Source organism: Oreochromis niloticus, unplaced genomic scaffold (assembly GCF_001858045.2).
Source record: "Oreochromis niloticus isolate F11D_XX unplaced genomic scaffold, O_niloticus_UMD_NMBU tig00006606_pilon_6612427-7070595, whole genome shotgun sequence".
Classification (NCBI taxonomy): Eukaryota; Metazoa; Chordata; class Actinopteri; order Cichliformes; family Cichlidae; genus Oreochromis; species Oreochromis niloticus.
The window spans coordinates 392401-413087 of record NW_020328083.1 but is presented as its reverse complement, the minus strand read 5'-3'; the positions used below and the strand labels follow the sequence as shown (position 1 = coordinate 413087).

The 20687-nt window shown below is 39.8% G+C and overlaps 1 long non-coding RNA gene across 1 annotated transcript; it reads left to right on the top strand.

Annotated features, from left to right (window-relative positions):
• The first annotated feature begins 13890 nt into the window (after positions 1-13890).
• LOC112845297 (uncharacterized) lies at positions 13891-14490 on the top strand. Its single transcript, XR_003218103.1, has 3 exons — positions 13891-13924; positions 14072-14191; positions 14449-14490. It is a non-coding gene; the product is annotated as an uncharacterized LOC112845297 (long non-coding RNA).
• The last annotated feature ends 6197 nt before the right edge of the window (positions 14491-20687 follow it).

Genomic DNA, 20687 nt, shown 5'->3' with positions numbered 1-20687 from the left:
AAAATAAAATTAAAACAGTGCAAATCAAGCACATCTGCTTGTGGTTTTAGTCATTGGGGTCTTACGGTGTAGCATTTATTCTGTGGTCTTGGAGAGCTGGATCATGGTTATCCAACTCTAGATGCTGGCTTGTTAACTTGGTTCAGACATAGCCAGGTGGAAACCTTTTAAGAGCCATCGGTTTCTGGTCCAGTAGGGCACAGTCCCTTTTGTACACCAGGTATTCAAGTCAAGGATGTACCCGAAAAGTGGAATATGCCATCTCCTTAACTTGTAACATATAACTTGTCTTACACAGGTGTAATACCATATCAGAAAGTTTAATTCCTCCCATATGCTAATTATATACTGGAGGGGTGAGTGATGGGCATGGAATTGTGATCTTTGCATTGGACTCTTTGCTCCACCGTTTGACCGATGAAAAAAGCATGAACCCACAGGCATTGTTTAGGAGGTTGACACATTTCTTGTCAAACCATTTCATTGCAATCAGACCTTCACCAGACCTGTAATAACAGGCTCCATGGCCCTTCTTCATCAGGTCTTTGTCTGCCATCAGGGGAGCTCCACCGGTGCAGTTTGGTCATACAGTACCAATGCACCTGACACCCAAGGAGGTGTGCAAGTTCTGGACCAAGCAGAAACTTGTGAATAGCTATGGTTCTTTTATGGATTTGCATAGTGTTTTTTACAACTTTGGCCCCTTAGAGGTAGCTTCTGTTCCTTTTCACTCAGGGGAGCATTGAAGAATGTAGACCCCCCTTGATACAGCAGCAAGTCGTGGATGATGCCAGATGAACTTGCTTGGCAGAACAATTTAAAGCCCCACTCATCTGGTTTGTTGGAAATATATTGGTGGAGAGTGCCAGCCCTTGTGGCTTCATATGAAACCACGACCTCAAACATACTGTGGTTGAAGGTGGATGGTATCATGAGTATCATGCCACAGGACCATGTGATTTTTAGCCATATAATTGTTTAGCGTCCATATAGTACTTGTTCAACATGAAGTTATAATTTTGACAACTTAGTAATATTAATTTACCAGCTACTGTAATTTTGTTAAAGGGTAATCAGTTGTGATATTTGTGATTTCCATGTGTTATTCTTGATTTTTACAATATTTACTAATATTAACTAAGAAAGTTACAAAAAAGACTTACTGAGGGAATTATTTCAGCATATTCTTGGTGTGCTAACACTTAATGTGATTTATCAATAGCAATGGATAAACAAAATGGGTCTAGTGGTCTGATTTTATGGCAAATAATCAATTTTAATAACACTTGGGTTATGTTAGCATTAGCACCATAAAGGGACAAATCAACCGTTTGGTTGACCACTTTTTAAAAAAATTATTCAATATTCAATTTCAATTTTTGAATGCTGTCAAGTGACATACATCTGTTTAGTAAGTCCTCTAACACTATCATATATCAAAAAATTACATCTTCCTACCTTAGTTTCTTCTTAGGTCAACTGAACTCCTCCTCTTGCTGTTTAGATGTCCTGCCAACAAGTTTTTTCAAAAAGGTCTCAAAGACTTTGGAGTCAGACCTGTTACAGATCGTCAACTTTTCTTTAATGTCAGGTGTGTTTCCAGAACCACTAAAAACTGCTGTAATTAAACCTATACTGAAAAAGGACAATCTTGACAAGACACAAATGAACAACTACAGGCCGATCTCAAATCTCCCATTTTTAAGTAAGATCATTGAAAAAGCAGTTTCTCAGCAGCTCAATTACTTCTTAAAACAGAATAACTGCTATGATGCCTTCCAGTCAGGTTTTAGACAGAACCACAGCACTGAAACCGCTCTGACCAAAGTGTTTAATGACATATGTCTGAATACAGACAGTGGAAAAATGTCAGTCTTAGTTTTACTGGATCTCAGTGCAGCATTTGATACAGCTGACCACAACATATTACTCAAACGACTGGAGAACTGGGGAGGTCTCTCAGGAACTGTACTAAACTGGTTCAAAACATATTTAGAAAATAGGAAATACTTTGTATCAATAGGTAACTTCACATCTGAGCAGACAAGTATCACATGTGGAGTTCCCCAAGGTTCCATCTTGGGACCCCTTCTGTTTAACATTTACATGCTCCCACTGGCACAGATTATAAAGAACAACAAAAAATAAACTATCATAGCTATGCAGATGACACACAAATATATATCACAATGTCACCAGGAGACCGAGGCCCTGTACAGGCTCTTGGTAAATGCATTGAGGAAATTAATGACTGGTTGTGCCACAATTTTCTCCAGCTAAACAAAAACAAACCTGAAGTAATAGTCTTTGGAGCCAAAGAAAAACGATTACAGGTCACCAGAGAACTTCAATCTATACACCTAAAAACCACCAACCAGGCGAGAAATTTAGGTGTAGTGATGGATACAGACCTAAACTTAGAAAAACACATTAAGACAATAACAAAATCAGCTTACTATCACCTCAAGAATATTTCAAGGATAAAAGATCTGATGTCTCAACAGGACCTGGAAAAACTAGTCCATGCATTCATCTTTAGTAGGCTTGATTACTGTAACAGCATCTTTACAGGTCTACCTAAAAAATCAGTCAGACAACTACAGCCCATTCAGAACTCTGCTGCTCGAGTCCTCACTAAGACCAAAAAAGTGGACCACATCAGTCCAGCTCTGAGGTCTTTACACTGGCTGCCTGTCCGTCAGAGGATAGACTTTAAAGTTCTGATGCTGGTCTATAAAGCTCTGAATGGTTTAGGACCAAAATACATCAGTGACCTCCTGACCCAGTATGAACCCCCCAGATCCCTCAGGTCATCTGGATCCGGTTTTTTATAAGTTCCCAGAGTCAGAACCAGACACGGAGAAGCTGCATTCAGCTTTTATGCTCCATATATCTGGAACAAACTCCCAGAAAGCCTCAGATCAGCTGAAGAACTCAGTTTATTTAAATCCAGGTTGAAGACTCACCTATTCTCAGCTGCATTTGAATAAAACACCAAATCCACACTTTTAAGCTTAAATTTCAAAACTTACATTTTAACTACTGATTTTATCTACTGTTTTTTTTTTTTAATCAATTTTAAATCATGCTTTTTATTTGTTTTTGTTTTTTAATGTCTCTGTAAAGCACTTTGAATCACCTTGTTGTTGAATTGTGCTATATAAATAAACTTGCCTTGCCTTGCCTTAGTTTCATCAAAAACACTCAAAATATGTTGGATGGTTTTTTGTTTCTGACTTCCTGGTTGGGAGAGGTATAAGAAGAGCCAACAGTTTCCATTCACAGTGCCTTCTGGGGGATTTTTTGGGCATTACAGATGTAAACCAATTGTTAGAAAAGACTCAACAAGGTAGGTCAATTTCAGAGAAAGCCTCAGTTAGATATAGGGCCTGAAAATGTGCTCTACCAAATGGTTGACCGGAATGCTAAAGGGTTAAAAAGGTTTGTCTGTGAATCGGCTGTTTTTCACTCACTTCATTCGAGGAAAAAAAAACAACAACAGCACACACACACACACACACACACACACACACACACTTTAAATGATTATTGATTTTTCACTTTAAAATCTGTATTTATTATATAACAACGTTTGTCATGAAGCAACTAATAAACTAATGTTTGTCTTTCCTGTAACTTCAACAGCAAGTAAACCCAGAGTCACACTGACAGCACAAAGTTCAGTCATACCAGCAGGGGGCAGTGTGACACTGAGCTGCTCTGTGGAGGGCTCTGCTGGCTGGAAGTTTGACTGGTTCAGACGTGATTCAGAGTTTTCTGGAGCTCAGAAAATAGGAGCTGGAACATCAGAGCACACTATCAGTATTTCAGAAGGAGGCATCTATTACTGCAGAGGAGGGAGAGGAGATCCAGTTTTCTCCACAGAGGACAGCAGTGACTTCACAGTTGTGGAGACTTGTGAGTTGAAATTTTATAAAGTTTATAGTTGATATAGTTTATATTTCTACCAAACTGAGATCACATAATAACATGTGAACCAAAACCAAAACCAAGCAAAAACAAACCCTCCTAGGCCACAAAACAGTCTCAGGCGGCCGATAACTATAACAAAAGAGTTCAGGTGGCCTACCTCGGGTCCCATGATAGCAGTAGGACGCTTTAGGCGGCCTACCTCGAGTCCAGTGATGCCAGCGCTGCAGCTCCGGCGGACAGCCACGGGTCCAGTGGCAGCGGTGCTGCTCCTCCGGTGTTCCAGATTAACTGGTGCTTAGAGTAACTGGATTTGGTCGAACAGATGTGTGGCAGACTTGCGTTTCAGGAGCTGCTACCGACAAACCAGCAAAAAAAACGCCAAATGTGTCATCTGTGACACTTGTGAGGTTATCTCAAAGACACTCTGTCAGTCTTGATGCTGTTGAACAACAAAATGTTTAAAAATGTGGTGAGTTTAACTGGTGATATTCTCATGCGCGACGATCGCGAAAACAGCAAACAATTAACACCACGCCAATGTGGTTCACAGGACAGCAAGAGTAAACGATCGGGAGACTCTTGTCGTCGTTATCGACGCGCTTTTGCTTCACAACTAAAGCGTGCAGTTTACTTTGTGTGCACTAACATGGACTCGAATCAACCAGCGCCACCTCTGGCCAAATGCCATAGCCTACAGCCAGATCAACTTGTGACACACATCTGCACTAGGGGTGGATTGTAATAATCGATTCATCGATTAAAATCGATTCTGGCTTGGATAACATGAAATCGATTCATTAAAATCCTGAATCGATTTTTTTAATATAAATTTATTTTGCCCGAAACGCCAGAATCTCAGGTGAAACCTCACAAAATTTCAACAACCACCAAACAGCTAAGACAGTAAATGAGAGCAGGTACACGGATTCTGCACAAGGACGTAAACACACAGCGCGGACCCGCGGATCAGAATCAGTGAGATGTCGCCTTTCTCACCCGACGGGCGCTGCAGCTTTAAGCGGCTGCGCGCGCTCCCGCGGACGGCAATCACTTTCTGGCAGACAATCACTTTTTGGCACAACAACTGCACGGACACGGTCGGGGCTGAAACCGACAGCTCGCTGATTCTGATCTGTCGGCGGGTCCGCCCTTTGTGTTCACGCCCTTTTTGCGCTGATTCTAAAGCTGTTAGTTTTATCTCTCTCCAAACAATACTGACTGAACCAGCAGCAAAAGAAGATCCAAACTACGCTTCACATAAACATCGTCATGAAATCACTCTGACTTTTACTGTTTTGCTTCCACCAGGATAAAATCACACTTCATGCACAGCTCTCTCTCTCGCTCTCTCTCTCTCTCTGTACTTCAAGAACAGTTTCCCGTCTAAAAATCTGTTTTCTGCATTATTCGCTTGCTTGTTGCGCACAAGTCTACTGTTGTTTACAGCGCTGTCGGCCGCTGTTTTTTTTTTTTTTTTTTTTTTTCGTTTTACATACTTCCGAAAAGAAAACCTAATTTCTGCCGTTCAATACTGAACAAATTTAAACTTTTTAAAATTATGCAAAATGCAAAACGCTTAGCCGTGTCTCTAATAAAACCGCTGTAACGTCAGCGGTAACGTTCATATGTTGATTAATGGTTTTCTTTCGTTTTTGATGTACTGCAGAATATTTTTATAAAATCCCAGGCCAGGAAAACCACCTTCATGTTTTTCTGTGTTTTATCTTCAGCTACTTTGACACAAAGGCATCTGCTGTGACGCTCACACCTTTGATAAAGTCTTGCATGTGTCAGCTTCCTTTTTATAGATACAAAAATTGTTAGGATGCCTGGGTCGTTGACCCAGGGTTTTTGGGTTTATTATATTATTTATAATTTCTAGTCTTTGGTTTCTTTGAGTTCTGTCTTATGGTTTATGTCTCTGTCTTCTCTAGTTGCTCTGTCTCCCCTGTCAGCTGTATCCCCTTGTCTAGTTCGCGTTTCTGTGTATCCTTAGTTGCTATATCCCCGTGTCCAGTCAGTGTCTGTGTCTGCCCTGGTCCCATGTCTCTGTTCCCTCTGTTGTAGTGCCTGCCTGTGAGTCTGTGTCTGTGTTATGTTTCCTGTTTTATTTTGAAGGTCCATGTCTTATGTTAACATATCTGGTTTTGCTTCCTTGTCTCGTTAGTCCTGATTTGCCCCAGCTGTGTTTCCCTCCTGTTGCCCATTCCCTGATTGCTCCCTCTATGTATTTAAGCCCTGTGTTTCAGTTTGTCATTGTCGCGATCTACCGTTTATTTTGCTGTGTGTTTTGTCTGCTTGCCTGAGTTTATCTTTTGCACTCTGGAAGTTTGTTGTTTTGAGTTCAGCATTAAAGCTGTTGTGAGTTCACCTTTTGACTTCGAGCATCTGCACTATGGGTCCACCATTCCTGCCTGCACACAGCCTACACCTAACAAAAATATGTAAATGTACTGATCTGAATTATAATATTTCTGACTGTCAAACTTTCCCAGATTCAAATTGAATTGAATTGAATCGAATCGTGGATCTAATCGATTCGGGACCTTGTGAATCGGAAACGAATCGATTCTAGAAATCAGTGACGATACCCAGCCCTAATCTGCACCACGTTTGAATTCGTTTCATGCACAACACATTTGTACCTTTCAATTGTGTCTGTTTGTGCGTCATGCAAATAAACCTTTGAAATGAATGAAATGATATCATGTATTTATTATTGGCCTACATTTGTACAAAATTCCAAATTATATACACAAAGTCATAGAAATCACCACCCCTGTTCACCATGATTTTAATATTCTCTTTTTCCATAACAATGAAATACGCCTTGGACAAATATGACACATCAATATTTCATTAGTGTTGTCACATCACATGTCGTTAGCGTAGTCTGCCTGTGTCTTTTCTCTGGAAACGAACATTTTAGAGTTGGTTGTTATATACAGTTTGTATAGGTGTGGTTAATCTAATAAACATTTGTAAGGAGATGGCAGTTACTGTGAATGTACAGCAGGTACACAGTGATTAGTAATAAACAGTCAGACAATGACTGACAATCTCATTCAATCTTGCAGATTGAATGCACCTTCTGCGGAAAGTGGTACCACACAGTGTATGTGGACTTCCCCTGTGCAGAAGGCGACTACAAATGTTGTGGGTACTAAATAAACAGAAAAAAATGATCCCTGTTGTCTTTGCTTACTGATTGTTTTTAGTGTTGACAATCCACATTGCTGGCATTGCATCTTTCAACATGTTGGTGGGTAGATTTGGATGTACCAGGGGTAAGTGCAGCCACTCAGCCTCTACTCAATGTGATCCTAGAAGCAGGTGCAGATGTGTCACAAGTTAATCTAGTAGTAGGCTATGGTACTTGGCCACAGGTGGCAGCAGTGGACTGACCTCCATTGGAGACTGCTCCAGCTGCTATGTGATAGTGGATCTGCTACAAATTGAAGATCATATGCAAGTTTTGGAAATTAACCCTTGTATTATGTTGAAAACCAAAAAAATGATATTGATTTTGTTGCGGGTCATTTTGACCCGTACTGTGTAAATCCACTCAGAATTGTCAAAAAACTGCACTAAAACAATAGCAACTTTATTTTCCATTAGATAAACATGTAGAACACAGACATACAACAGTTAGACTTTCCATAACTATTTTTAGGAACAATTTGGTAAAGGTTTTTCGTTCTTACAAACACATTTCTTTTGAACTTGCCCGATGTTCTCAGTTTTTCAATGTTCAACATTTTCAATTTTGTCCACATGATGGACAGAATATAACTTTGTGCTTTCTGCAGATGTATTTCTTGCATTTCTCACAAAAAGTGCTTGTTTTAAAACAGGAATCTTCCTAACTTAGATTTAAAACAAAAGATTTCTACGTCTCCTCCAGACTCAAAAACAGATGACAAACCAATCGACACACCTGAGTCACTGACTTTCTTAAATCCACTGACTCTCTCTGGCTCTGTTTATTACTAATCACTGTGTAACTGCTGTAAATTCACAGTAACTGCCATCTCCTTACAAATGTTCATTAGATTAACCACACTTATACAGACTGTAACTACCAACTTTCCAGCCATGTTGATGGATTGCCTATATTGGCTGGAAATATTCATTTCCAGAGAAAAGACACAGACAGAAGATGCTTACAGGATGTGATGTGACAGCACCAATGAACTATTGATGTGTTATATTTGTCCAAGGCGTATTTCATTGTTATGGAAAAAGAGAATATTAAATCATGATGACCAGGGGTGGTGATTTCTATGACTTTGTGTATATAATTTGGAATTTTGTACAAATGTAGGCCAATAATAAATATATGATATCATTTCATTCATTTCAAAGGTTTATTTGCATGACGCACAAACAGACACAATTGAAAGGTACAAATGTATTGTGCATGAAACGAATTCAAACGTGGTGCAGATGTGTGTCACAAGTTGATCTGGCTGTAGGCTATGGCACTTGGCCAGAGGTGGCGCTGGTTGATTCGAGTCCATGTTAGTGCACACAAAGTAAACTGCACGCTTTAGTTGTGAAGCAAAAGCGCTGAAATCGGAGGAATAAAACGTACGAAGGGGGATGATAACGACGACAAGATTCTCCCGATCGTTTACTCTTGCTGTCCTGTGAACAACATTGGCGTGGTGTTAACTGTTTGCTGTTTTCGCGATCGCGTTGCGCATGAGAATATCACCAGTTAAACTCACCACATTTTTAAACATTTTGTTGTTCAACAGCATCAAGACTGACAGAGTGTCTTTGAGATAACCTCACAAGTGTCACAGATGACACATTTAGTGTTTATTTGCTGGTTTGTCGGTAGCAGCTCCTGAAACGCAAGACTGCCACACATCTGTTCGACCAAATCCAGTTACTCTAAGCACCAGTTAATCTGGAACACCAGCTGCACGAACGTCGTTTCCGTGTAGAAGTCGGGGAGGGCGACGTCCATGACAACTGGGTTGAGAGAGCACACCAGCCAGGGAAAATTAAAAAGCGTTTCCCGCAGCCGCCTCTCCACCACAGATCACAGTTTATAAATTTTGTAGTGATGTGTCCTGTGTGTCGAAGCTTTGAAGCGTGTGTCGGGTAATTTCGGGGGAGTTTTTGTGAAGCGCGTATCGAGGCTTGCTTTGATTACGTATACAGTGACGTTCGAGGCCTCGCGGGGAGTCCATACCATGTGACTGATTCAGGAACTGGCTCGCCGGTTCGCGCCAGATTCGAAATAAAATGTGCAGCAAAACACAGCTGATTCCCCCATCACATTGTGTTGTGGAATTGGATTACGTACGTGTTACATAGTTACTTGAGCATTTCTACTTGATGGAACCAGCAAGAAAGAGAAGATTTTCCCCTGTCTGGCAACATTTTCTCTCCTAATAAAGTATGCACACAGTAATAAATATCACAAATGATAAGTACCATAATATAAAAAACAACACCACAGATTCCTATAATCTGATTTCTGTCTTTTAGTTTATTAAAGAGTGAAGCGCCACACACTAGTTTCTGTCATTATCCAACACGTTCTCACTCCCAAAGCATAACATTTTAGGCTACGTGACAAATCGTCAACATATTACGTTTTCGGGCACCAAACACGTTCCAAAATGACGAGACCAGAAAAATGAGGAAATATGAGAACCGTTTGGACTCAATCTACACATGTTTGCTCTTTTTCTTAAAATCGCTTGGGAAAACACCATTTAATGTCATTAAAGTGCTGGTTAAGATTAGGGTTAGGGATCAGGTTAGGTTTAGGGCTGGAATACAGGGCTGGAACGTCTATTACCGCGGGACCATCATTCCACTGGATTTCATCCATAACCCGCCGCGTACCATAAGAACACGGAAGGCCACCTTTTGCGTTCCTCAGGAACGCCACGGGATGTGACAAAACGTCGGGATGTTACGCCTCAGGGGTGACAACGGTCTGCATTATCCAGATGTACATAAGCATGATTACACAGTTACACAATCATACGAAAACTCCTGATAGTTTCCACTTTCTCTTTCATATCAGACATACTGAGACAATATTCGGGATAAATAACCATGAAAACAATTTATTTATTCAGTTTAGAGGTTTACACATCACATCATTATAATCATTGAGCCTGTTTCACTTGAATTGTCCACTTGATGGCGCAGTAGAGCAAATGAATCATCACAGTGCTTCAAACCATGAGTCGAACAGTTGGATGGAAAGCTTTAGTTCACCATGAGGCTTCATCTCACCATCACTAAAATTTTGTCCATTACCTCCCTCCTGAGCCTCTCCTCAGAGACCGCTGGGTCCATGTTTAGCGGGATCATTCTGTCACCAAACCGTGACAGAATGATGTGAGGAAAGAGGATCCAGGCGCGGATCTCCGAATGCAAACAGTGCATTTATTTACAGTGAAACGGAAAATAACAGTAAATCCTCAGTGCGTTCCCGACTCCCGTGACATGTCCTCTTCCCATTGTCAGTGTTCCTTTATGGGCTCAAAATGTGGTCATAAATATTTTGTACTTGTAAATCAGGATTTGTATGTGTAAAAAGAATTTGTGCGTGCGTAAAAAAGATTTGTATGTGTAAAAAGAATTTGTGCGTGCGTAAAAAAGATTTGTATGTGTAAAAAAGATTTGTGTGTGGACTTAGCCAAAAACCCCCCTGCAAGTTACAAGTACGAATTTTGACCCTATTTTTCTTCCTGTCATCTGATTGGTCAATGTCATGTCAATCACAAATATAACAATCCAATCAGAGAACAGATGGGTTTGGCTGTCGGAGGGGCACTTTTTTGAACTGCAGGTCCTTGAAGGGTAATACAGTTTGAAGCTGGAGGATCTCTATATAAATATCTGATAGCAGCTAGGTCCCCTTACTTTCAGCAGCTGTTGAAAGGATAAAGTTGTGGTATGTCAGTGGTTAGAAATACCATTATTACTTTAGGATTAGTTTAACACAAAGTCAGGGCTGACCCGGGACCATTGCTGTGAGTCACAGTGCGCAGCATGAAGGTCCTTTCACATCGGACGCAGGATGTGCTGCTAATGCTAACTGCTAACTAAAAGCAAAGGATCCAGAATTTGTTGCGCTGGCTGCTGAGCTCTGTGGGTTTTTGCAGCAGCTCTACCTGTACTAGATGCACCTGCTCCTTGTCGTTTCTATCTCTGACTTTATGTCCTCTACAAGAGTTTCTGTTTTTTTTGCTAGTTCTTCAAATGTTCAATAAAAACATGTATGCTAATTCATAACGAAGAAAGCTTTGTAATGAAGACTGTCATTTCCAAAACACTGCCTCCCCCCCCCCGCGGTCGCAGCGCTGTTGAAAAGGCTGTGGAAGTCCCTGTATAAAGCACGTAGACCTGTGACACAAAAATCACCAAACTCGGACGACCACAGACTGTTTTCCTTCGTGGTGATGAAGGAAAACGCTGGGTTGGCATGTAAAAGGGCATTTATTCCCTTCAAGGACCTGCAGTTCAAAAAAGTGCCCCTCCGACAGCCAAACCCATCTGTTCTCTGATTGGATTGTTACATTTGTGATTGACATGACATTGACCAATCAGATGACAGGAAGAAAAATAGGGTCAAAATTCGTACTTGTAACTTGCAGGGGGGTTTTTGGCTAAGTCCACACACAAATCTTTTTTACGCACGCACAAATTCTTTTTACACATACAAATCTTTTTTACGCACACACAAATTCTTTTTACACATACAAATCTTTTTTACGCACGCACAAATTCTTTTTACACATACAAATCTTTTTTACACACACACAAATCTTTTTTACACATACAAATCTTTTTTACGCACGCACAAATCTTTTTTACACATACAAATCTTTTTTACGCACGCACAAATTCTTTTTACACATACAAATCTTTTTTATGCACGCACAAATTCTTTTTACACATACAAATCTTTTTTACACACACACAAATCTTTTTTACACATACAAATCTTTTTTACGCACGCACAAATTCTTTTTACACATACAAATCCTGATTTACAAGTACAAAATATTTATGACCACATTTTGAGCCCATATTCCTTGTCCCTGCTCCTCAGTGTCTGAGGACCCCATGCTCGCTGACAGGGATGATAAAACACCGAAATAACAAACAAGAAGCCGTAAGACACACAATGCGGCAGACTAACCGTACTGACTGGCTGAGAGACTAACGTGAAGTCACGCAGTGATCCAGCGTCGGAGAGAGCTCCACCACACTCTCAAGTAGCTCCTCCGATGAGGCTTGATCAGCTGCAGGTGGTCTTCAGGTGTGGCCAACCACCTGCTAGGGCCACACCCATCAGGCCTGAAGGTGCTTGTAAACAGGTGTTCTCAGAAACACCTGCATCCACACACACACCCACACATATACCTGCAAGCAGGGAGAACGAGGGACAGCAATACCAAAAATACATAAAATATAATACAAGTCCATAACCGCTGACCTTGACACTTCCGTACAGTCCATATGAAAAAAACAAAACATTACAAATGCTGTTCATGTCTCCAAAAATGACTTTGAGTCCTCACAAACACTAAAATAAACAGTTTCTGACAGTAAGTAGAGTCATAGTTCATTTAACCTGGAAACAGAAACAGTTTGTAAAAATGTGTTTTTATTAGTACATGTTGAGATATTTGACATGTTTAGATAGTCTCACTCTTAAAGTTCATCATAAATATTTGTGAGTCAACATTTTAGTGACATTGAATTCAGAGTTAAGAGACGAAACATTGAGAGAAAATCTTTGTTGAACAGATAAACCCCGTCCTGTCCTCACTGTGTCTCCATCATGGCTGAGTCCTGGAGCCTCAGTAACTCTGAACTGTGAGGTTGAACATCCGTCTGCAGGATGGAGCTTCTACTGGTATAAAGCTGTTCCTGATCTATCAGAGAAATCCTCCAGTTATGAGCTGCTACCTGATGGCAGTGGGACTGCACAGGACTCCTACATCATTCATGGACAGACACACACAGCAGGATATGTGTGCAGAGCTGGAAGAGGAGACCCAGAGTATCACACTGATCACAGTCAACCAACATTTGTCTGGTCTGCAGGTCAGTTTGATTCTCTTTAATAAGTTGTGTCATCACTGTAAACCACCAAGATTCAGCTCATTATTTTTTTTTTCTAATAGTAATTTGACATTTTGAATCCCAACATCTGTGATCTTTGTCTCTTCACTGCATGTTGTTTCCAGATGTTCATTCAGCAGCGTCTCTCACAGTGAGTCCTGACAGAGTGCAACACTTCACCTCTGACTCTGTCTCACTGACCTGTGAGGGAAACTTCACTGAGTGGAGAGTGAGGAAGTTCTCTGAGGACGGCCGACTGTACTCTGACTGTAGGAGAATGACTGGATCCACATGTAACATCAACACATCAAAGTCAGATACTGCAGTGTACTGGTGTGAGTCTGGATCAGGAGAGTTCAGCAGTGCAGTCAACATCACTGTACAGAGTATGTTATTATACATTTACTTCTTGGATTTGAATGATTTAGACATCACATGAACATTTGTCCCAGCTTTGCTGTATGTGAAGTAATTTATGTGGGAAAAATATGACACACAGTTTTTAAATACACAAGATCAGATCTTCATGATAAAAATCATCTGTACAATCTGTTCTTATTATTGTTTGTCAGCTTTTTCTCAAAGTGTGCACCAGCTGATGTGACTGAAACAATTGTGTGTGATTGTGTCACAGATGATGGTAATGGTCCTATCCTGGTGAGTCCTGTTCATCCTGTGACTGAGGGAGCTTCTGTTAGTCTGAGCTGCAGTTTGAGAACACAAAAAATACTTTCCAATGTGTTTTTCTATCACAATGACAAACTTATTCAAAATGATACCCGAGGGGAGCTGAAGATCTCTGCAGTGTCAAAGTCTGATGAAGGTTTCTACAAGTGTCAGTACTCAGGAAGAGAGTCAGCACAGAGCTGGATGTCAGTTAAAGGTGAGCAGGATCAAAACATCTGATGGAGTTTTGTAAATGATTTTTGTTTTAAGGCTTGAAGTCACCTCGCTTCATTTTCTGAGAACTTTCCTAAAATTATTTTATGAATTATAAATTATAATTAAACTTTATTGTTTGTTGTCACAGTAACTGTGTCAGGAGCTGACAGCTCTTCATCTCCTGTGTGGTTGATTGTTGGACTGGTTTGTGGAGTCTCTCTCATTATTATTCTCCTGCTCTTGTTGTATCGCTGCAGAAGAACCAACAGTGAGACCTTTTCCTTTACTTATCATCATTCAATGAAGCTGTGTTCAGAGTTTGACATGGGAAATATGGGACAAGGAAGTATAACTTTATATCCACACTGACACTTAAAGCCTGTCGCAGGACCTACCTTGAACACTGACGTCTCTGATGTGGAGAACAGATTACTTCAAATGTTCTTTTTAATTATCATTCAAAGACATAAATCCATCATGAGGTTCATTTAAAAGCATGAGGTTTATTTTACATTTTTAATAAAGGTGCTGTTAATGAGCAGACGTTCAATCAACATCATCAGCAGCACGTATACTCCTCTCTTCTTGCTGGTTAGTTTTTCATCTATTTATAATATTATGATGCTGCTTTCAACAAGACTGTACTTATTACATCTGCTGCAGCTTTTAATATAAATGTTATTTTCAATAATATTTGTGTTTAATTTAATATCACAGACATGAGGTGACTGATTTTCTCTGACCTGCAGGTGATCGTTGTGTCTATGAGATAATCAGAAGATGTGAAAACACTGAAAATGGTGAAGTATAAACTTTCATTAATATTGAGCTTGTGGAAGCTGGATGATTATACAATAACTATGTTTAACATTGAAGTCTATGCGTCCAACCATTTTCTTACGCTTGGGGGCCAGGTCGTGGGGGCAGCATCCTAAACAGAGAGGCCACATCCTCCAGCTTGTCCGGGGGAACACCAAGGCTTCCCCATACCAGCCCACAGATATAATCTCTTCAGCATTTTCTGGGTCTGCCCCGGGGTCTCCTCACAGTGTGACATGCCTGAAAAACCTCACACAGGAGGCATCCTTGTCAGATGCCTGAACCACCTCAAATGTGGTTCTACTCTGAGCCCCTCCCACATGGCCAAACACCTAACCCTATCTCTAAAGGAGAGGCAAGCCACCCTTCGAAGTAAGCTTATTTCCACGATCTCGTTCTTTGGGGTCACTAACCCAGAGCTTGACCATAAGTGAGAGTAGAAATGTAGATTGAGAGCTTAACTTTTACGGTCAGTTCTCTCTTCATCTTGACGTACCGGTACAGTGTACGTAGCACCAATCTGCTCCCCTCCTGTGAGTGGTGGGCCTATAGGAGGGTGGACTAGGGCTGGGTATCATCACTAATTTCTAGAATCGATTCGATTCTGATTCACAAGGTCCCGAATCGATTTGATCCACGATTCGATTCGATTCGATTCAATTCTATTTGAATCTGGGAAATTTTGACAGTCAGAAATATTATAATTCAGATCAGTACATTTACATATTTTTGTATCTACAAAAAGGAAGCTGACACACGCAAGACTTTATCAAAGGTGTGAGCGTCACAGCAGATGCCTTTGTGTCAAAGTAGCTGAAGATAAAACACAGAAAAACATGAAGGTGGTTTTTCTGGCCTGGATTTTATAAAAATATTCTGCAGTACATCAAAAACGAAAGAAAACCATTAATCAACATATGAACGTTACCGCTGACGTTACAGCGGTTTTATTAGAGACACGTCTAAGCGTTTTGCATTTTGCATAATTTTAAAAAGTTTAAATTTGTTCAGTATTGAACGGCAGAAATTAGGTTTTCTTTTCGGAAGTAAGTGAAAGGAAAAAAACAGCGGCCGACTTGTGCGCAACAAGCAAGCGAATAATGCAGAAAACAGATTTTTAGACGGGAAACTGTTCTTGAAGTACAGAGAGAGAGAGAGAGAGAGAGAGAGAGCTGTGCATGATGTGTGATTTTATCGTGGTGGAAGCAAAACAGCAAAAGTCAGAGGGAGTCCATGACGATGTTTATGTGAAGCGTAGTTTGGATCTTCTTTTGCTGCTGGTTCGGTCAATATTGTTTGGAGAGAGATCAAACTAACAGCTTCAGAATCAGCGCAAAAAGGGCGTGAACACAAAGCGCGGACCCGCCCACAGATCAGAATCAGCGAGCTGTCAGCTTTCAGCCCCGACCGTGTCCGTACCGTCAGGTGAGAAAGGCGACATCTCACTGATTCTGATCCGCAGGTCCGCGCTTTGTGTTTACGTCTTTGTGCAGAATCCGTGTACCTGCTCTCATTTACTGTCTTAGCTGTTTCCTGGTTGTTGAAATTTTGTGAGGTTTCACCTGAAATTCTGGCATTTCGGGCAAAATAAATTTATATGCCACCAGGCACTTGCTCTTAGGCACCCTCCCCAGGCCTTGCTTCATGGTGGGACCCCGTTATCCCTTTCAAGGGCAGAGTGAACTGTTCCTTTCATTCAGGTTTTTTTAATTATTATTCTTTGTCGGGTCCTGGGTGAGGGACCGGATAAAACTTGCCATTGGAGACCCTACCAGGAGGCACCACCCCTCTCCTCCAACAACAACATAGCCCCTGGGATCCATGGGACACACAAACCCCTCCACCACAATAATTTAGAGATTCACGGAAGGGAACATTAACATCAGTAAGATTATTATTTCAGGTCCAGCAGAAGATGTTTACGCCAATGTCGCGTCTGTGATTCAGCTCAAAGTCATTAACAAGACAAGTGAGTGCACAAAATGCAAGATTTAAAATGTAAATTATACAATGGTAATTATTCTCACTGATAATAAATGCATTTAAGCAGAGAACAGAGGGAGTTTGTTTTGAAATGCTTTCATTTGATCACCTCAGCAGGGCAACGTGGTGACGCAGAGGAGAGCTCTGACTACAATAATGTCAATCTGTCAGGGTGCTGGGTCGTTGACCAAAGATTCTGAGGTTATTTTGCTTTTGTGAGTCTCTCTGTGAAAGTGTGAAGATGGTCTAAGTTAATGTTTATACAGTTTAACCAGGAGTTTAGTTCTTTCTATGATTCTGAGTTTTCTTGTATTTCCAGTTTATGGTTTGTTGTCTGTGAGGTTCCACTTGTGTGTTTGTCTCATCCCTGTGTCGCTTGTGAGAGTCTGTCGTGTCATCCATGTTTATGCTCACTCGCCCTCCGTGTGTCTTAGTAGTGTCAGTGTGTTTTGTCTTCTCCTTCTGTTTCATCTTTTGTCTCCCTGTTTGTTTATCCCCGTTTCTGCATCAAGCTCATGTGTTCATGTACTTCCTGTTTTATTTTGACAGTCTTTCATCCCGTGTTCAGTGTGTTTGGTTTGGCTTCCCTGTCTCGTTACATTCAATTCATCAGAGCTGTTTTCCAATGTGTTTCCACTTCACTGATGATCTCTCAATCCTTCAAAGTTGTGTCGAGGTATTCCCAGTGTTCCACGTTTTCTGTTAGTTTAAGTTTTAGCTTTCCCAGTTTAGTTTTTTTTTTCTCAGTCAGTTCTTTGTTTATTTTTGGATAACCTGATTTGGTTCATGTTTGTTACCAGCCATGAAAAACGTTTTTTGTTAAAATTTTGATTTTGCCTCTCGTTGTCTGCAATTTGGGTCCTTACAAAGAGCCACACAGTCTGCAGCCACAGATTGTGACAAAATCCAAATTTAGCCACAGCTATAAAATCTTAACAGCAGCTCTTTAGCTGTTTTTCTCTTTAAAGTCTCTTAAATACTTGACGTCACTTTGAGTGAAAAGAAGATTTTGAATTCAAAGCAATGATCCTGATAGCCTGAGTTTATATTTCCTTCAGAAAGAATCACTCAGTGTGTTTCACTTGTTTCTCTCCCATTAGATAATAATTTTTATTTACTTTAATATACTGTAGAACCTTTTTTTTAAATCTTTTTAATTATTTATTTTATTTTAATATATTATAAATGTCTTTCTGTGAAGCACTTTGTAACTTTGTTAATAAAAGTGTGATATAAATAAAGTGTGTTGTTGTTGTGTGTCAGACTGAGAGTACATGTTACAGCTGTTCAGTGTTGTGCATAAATCCACTGAAGGAGAGCATTCATTTAAAGACACTCATTGTCATTTAAAACAGCTTACAACCCTCCAACATGAACTAAAGCTGTCAACATAATGGGAAGTAATAACTGCTCTGACGTTATGCTCAGCAGCCTTTTTACTGTGTAGCAGAGTTTTTCCAGTTTTCTCGAGGAGGTCCGGCCCGTACTTTCATGTAATACCGATTTATTTTGACAGTGTCAGTCACATGTTCAGCAAGACCATGATAACTCTGTGTATGACACATGAATCTTGATTTTCTATTTTATGTATTTTTATTCCACTGTAATGTCTTTGTTATCTGTTCAATAAAGTGAGCTGTAAAAATTCAAATCACTTTTAAACTACTTAAAATATAGTTTCTAACTTTCTCTTCTGCTTCATGACTTTTTTATGCATTGAAATTGAAGGAGCTCATGATTTCTGGCTGAGCCACACAGAGAAGAGGAAACACAGCCTGTGGTTTGAGCAACAAGTCTTCCTTTCAGCAGATTTATGATTGATTCATGTTCTCATCAAACTTCACACAGCAGAGAGGAAACAAGGAGTTCAGACAAAGAGCACAGTGGGAATTTCATAAGCAGCTGTTTTCCTGATTGTTGATTTATGATCTGCTCATTTATTATCAAAGAACCATCAAGTCATTGTTTAATGTAAGTTCTCATATTTTACTTTTTAGATGCACATTAATTTTAGTTTGCATCTGTGTGGGTTTCCTCCATGAACTCCAGCTTCCTAACCAGCTGTTCTTATTATTTATGATATGTTCATTTAGTTATTCTGTTTTCACTTCATTGCTACCTGACATCTTGCTAACAGAACATTTGAAGTCATCTATTCTCCACATCAGAGAGACATCAGTGTTCAATGTAGGTCCTGTGACAGGCTTTAAGTGTCAGTGTGGATATAAAGTTATAGTTCCTTGTCCCACATGTCCCATGTCAAACTCTGAACACAGCTTCCAAGTCCAATCACTGGACTGTGTTTACAGCTGGTGGCCAATAGAGGGAGACATTAATCCATTTATAATTTATTGTAAGGAGTGAGAATGTGTTGATATGACTGAAGAACAGAGAGAAGATGATATTGACTTTGGACCCTATTGTGAAAATAATCAGGCCTTGGATGGATGTCATAGTGATCAAAGCATTTACATTAACAAACTTTAAAAATACGGTTTTATTTTTAAAATTCCACAAATTCCACAAGATGAATAAAACTTTTAAATGAGTTTTATTGGACTCAAATAAATAGTAATCATGGGCAGATCAATCCAAATATTGATACTTTTGATACCAGCATTTGTATCGATGTTGATCAATACGAGTGTAATGAGCTGGATACTTCAGTTTCTGTTCTCCTGTATGCACTGCTGCGGTTTCATCAAAGAGGCAACCTGGCTGTCTGTGTAAATGCTGCTGCTTTCAGGTGTCACAGAGCAGCTGCAGTTTGCTTCTCCTCTCTTGTGTTTAATTTTTTACTGTCACTGACTCAGCAGTGCCGGCAAACAAGTAAGCAAACGTGCTCAGCTAACCAGGACCGTCCAGCAACGCAGTAAGCAGAGAATATCTATGTAGATAACTGTGGTAATAATAATATTTCAGTTATATTACTTTAATTTTCAAAGTGAAACTGGCTAATTCTTACTTTAGCCAACTCATAAAGTCTCATTTATGCTAAAACATTAATATTATACATTTATCTCACTGAAGCATTAAAATGAAAACAATTACAGGAATTGAAACAAATATACCAAATATAGTATGGCTCAGATTTAATTCAATATAATTACCCTGTTGTGCTAAATGTGAAAAGGATACTGTATGATTACTGTAGTTAAAATACTATTAGATGTGCAAGATTATTGTTTTTTATTTCGGTCCCAGGTTTAAACTAAATAATAATCCAAAGCACAAAAGAAAAAACTTAATGGCCATGAAAGTTCATTCATTCAGAATTAGCAATCTGATGATGTAGTTAATAATTAAAAAGTATTGGTACTGGTATCAGTATCAGTGATACAGGCCTTGTATTTTACTTGATATCAGATTAATATCAAATCTTGCACACACATCTTATTGCACACGTCTAGAAATAGTGAAATATTAAATTTATTAAACTGTTAAAACTTCAGCACCATGGACAGCGCACAAGGTTTTCACTGGAGGAGCTGTGCTCTCTAACACGTGACTGTTTGTAGTGGTGGACCTGCACACATTTAGCTGCATGCACATATAGATCTGTCTTTCACATTTATGGGCATAGGTTAATAATTTTCATTAAAAACAAAAATGAAATAATTTACTGTTGTACTGTTTCTAGGGTCACTGTCCCTGGGTTTCATCATGTCACTGCAAAAGTGTATGTATATGTGAAATAAGAAATCTCAAGAGAATCTGTCTCTCTCTCTACCCACAAAACCACATATAAATATATTTTTCTTTGTGTAACTTCAGACAGTCAGATCCTTGTCATTCTCCACCTTTCTCATGCAAAAACACCCCTCAAATATAAACACTGGGTTGTGTTTAGAGCTGGTATTCAACAGAGGGTGCAATTTAGTTATTTATTGAAATGAATTAATCTGCTTGGCTGACTGTTAAATATTCCAGTCCTTCTACTTGAAGGTCACTGGGTGTCCATC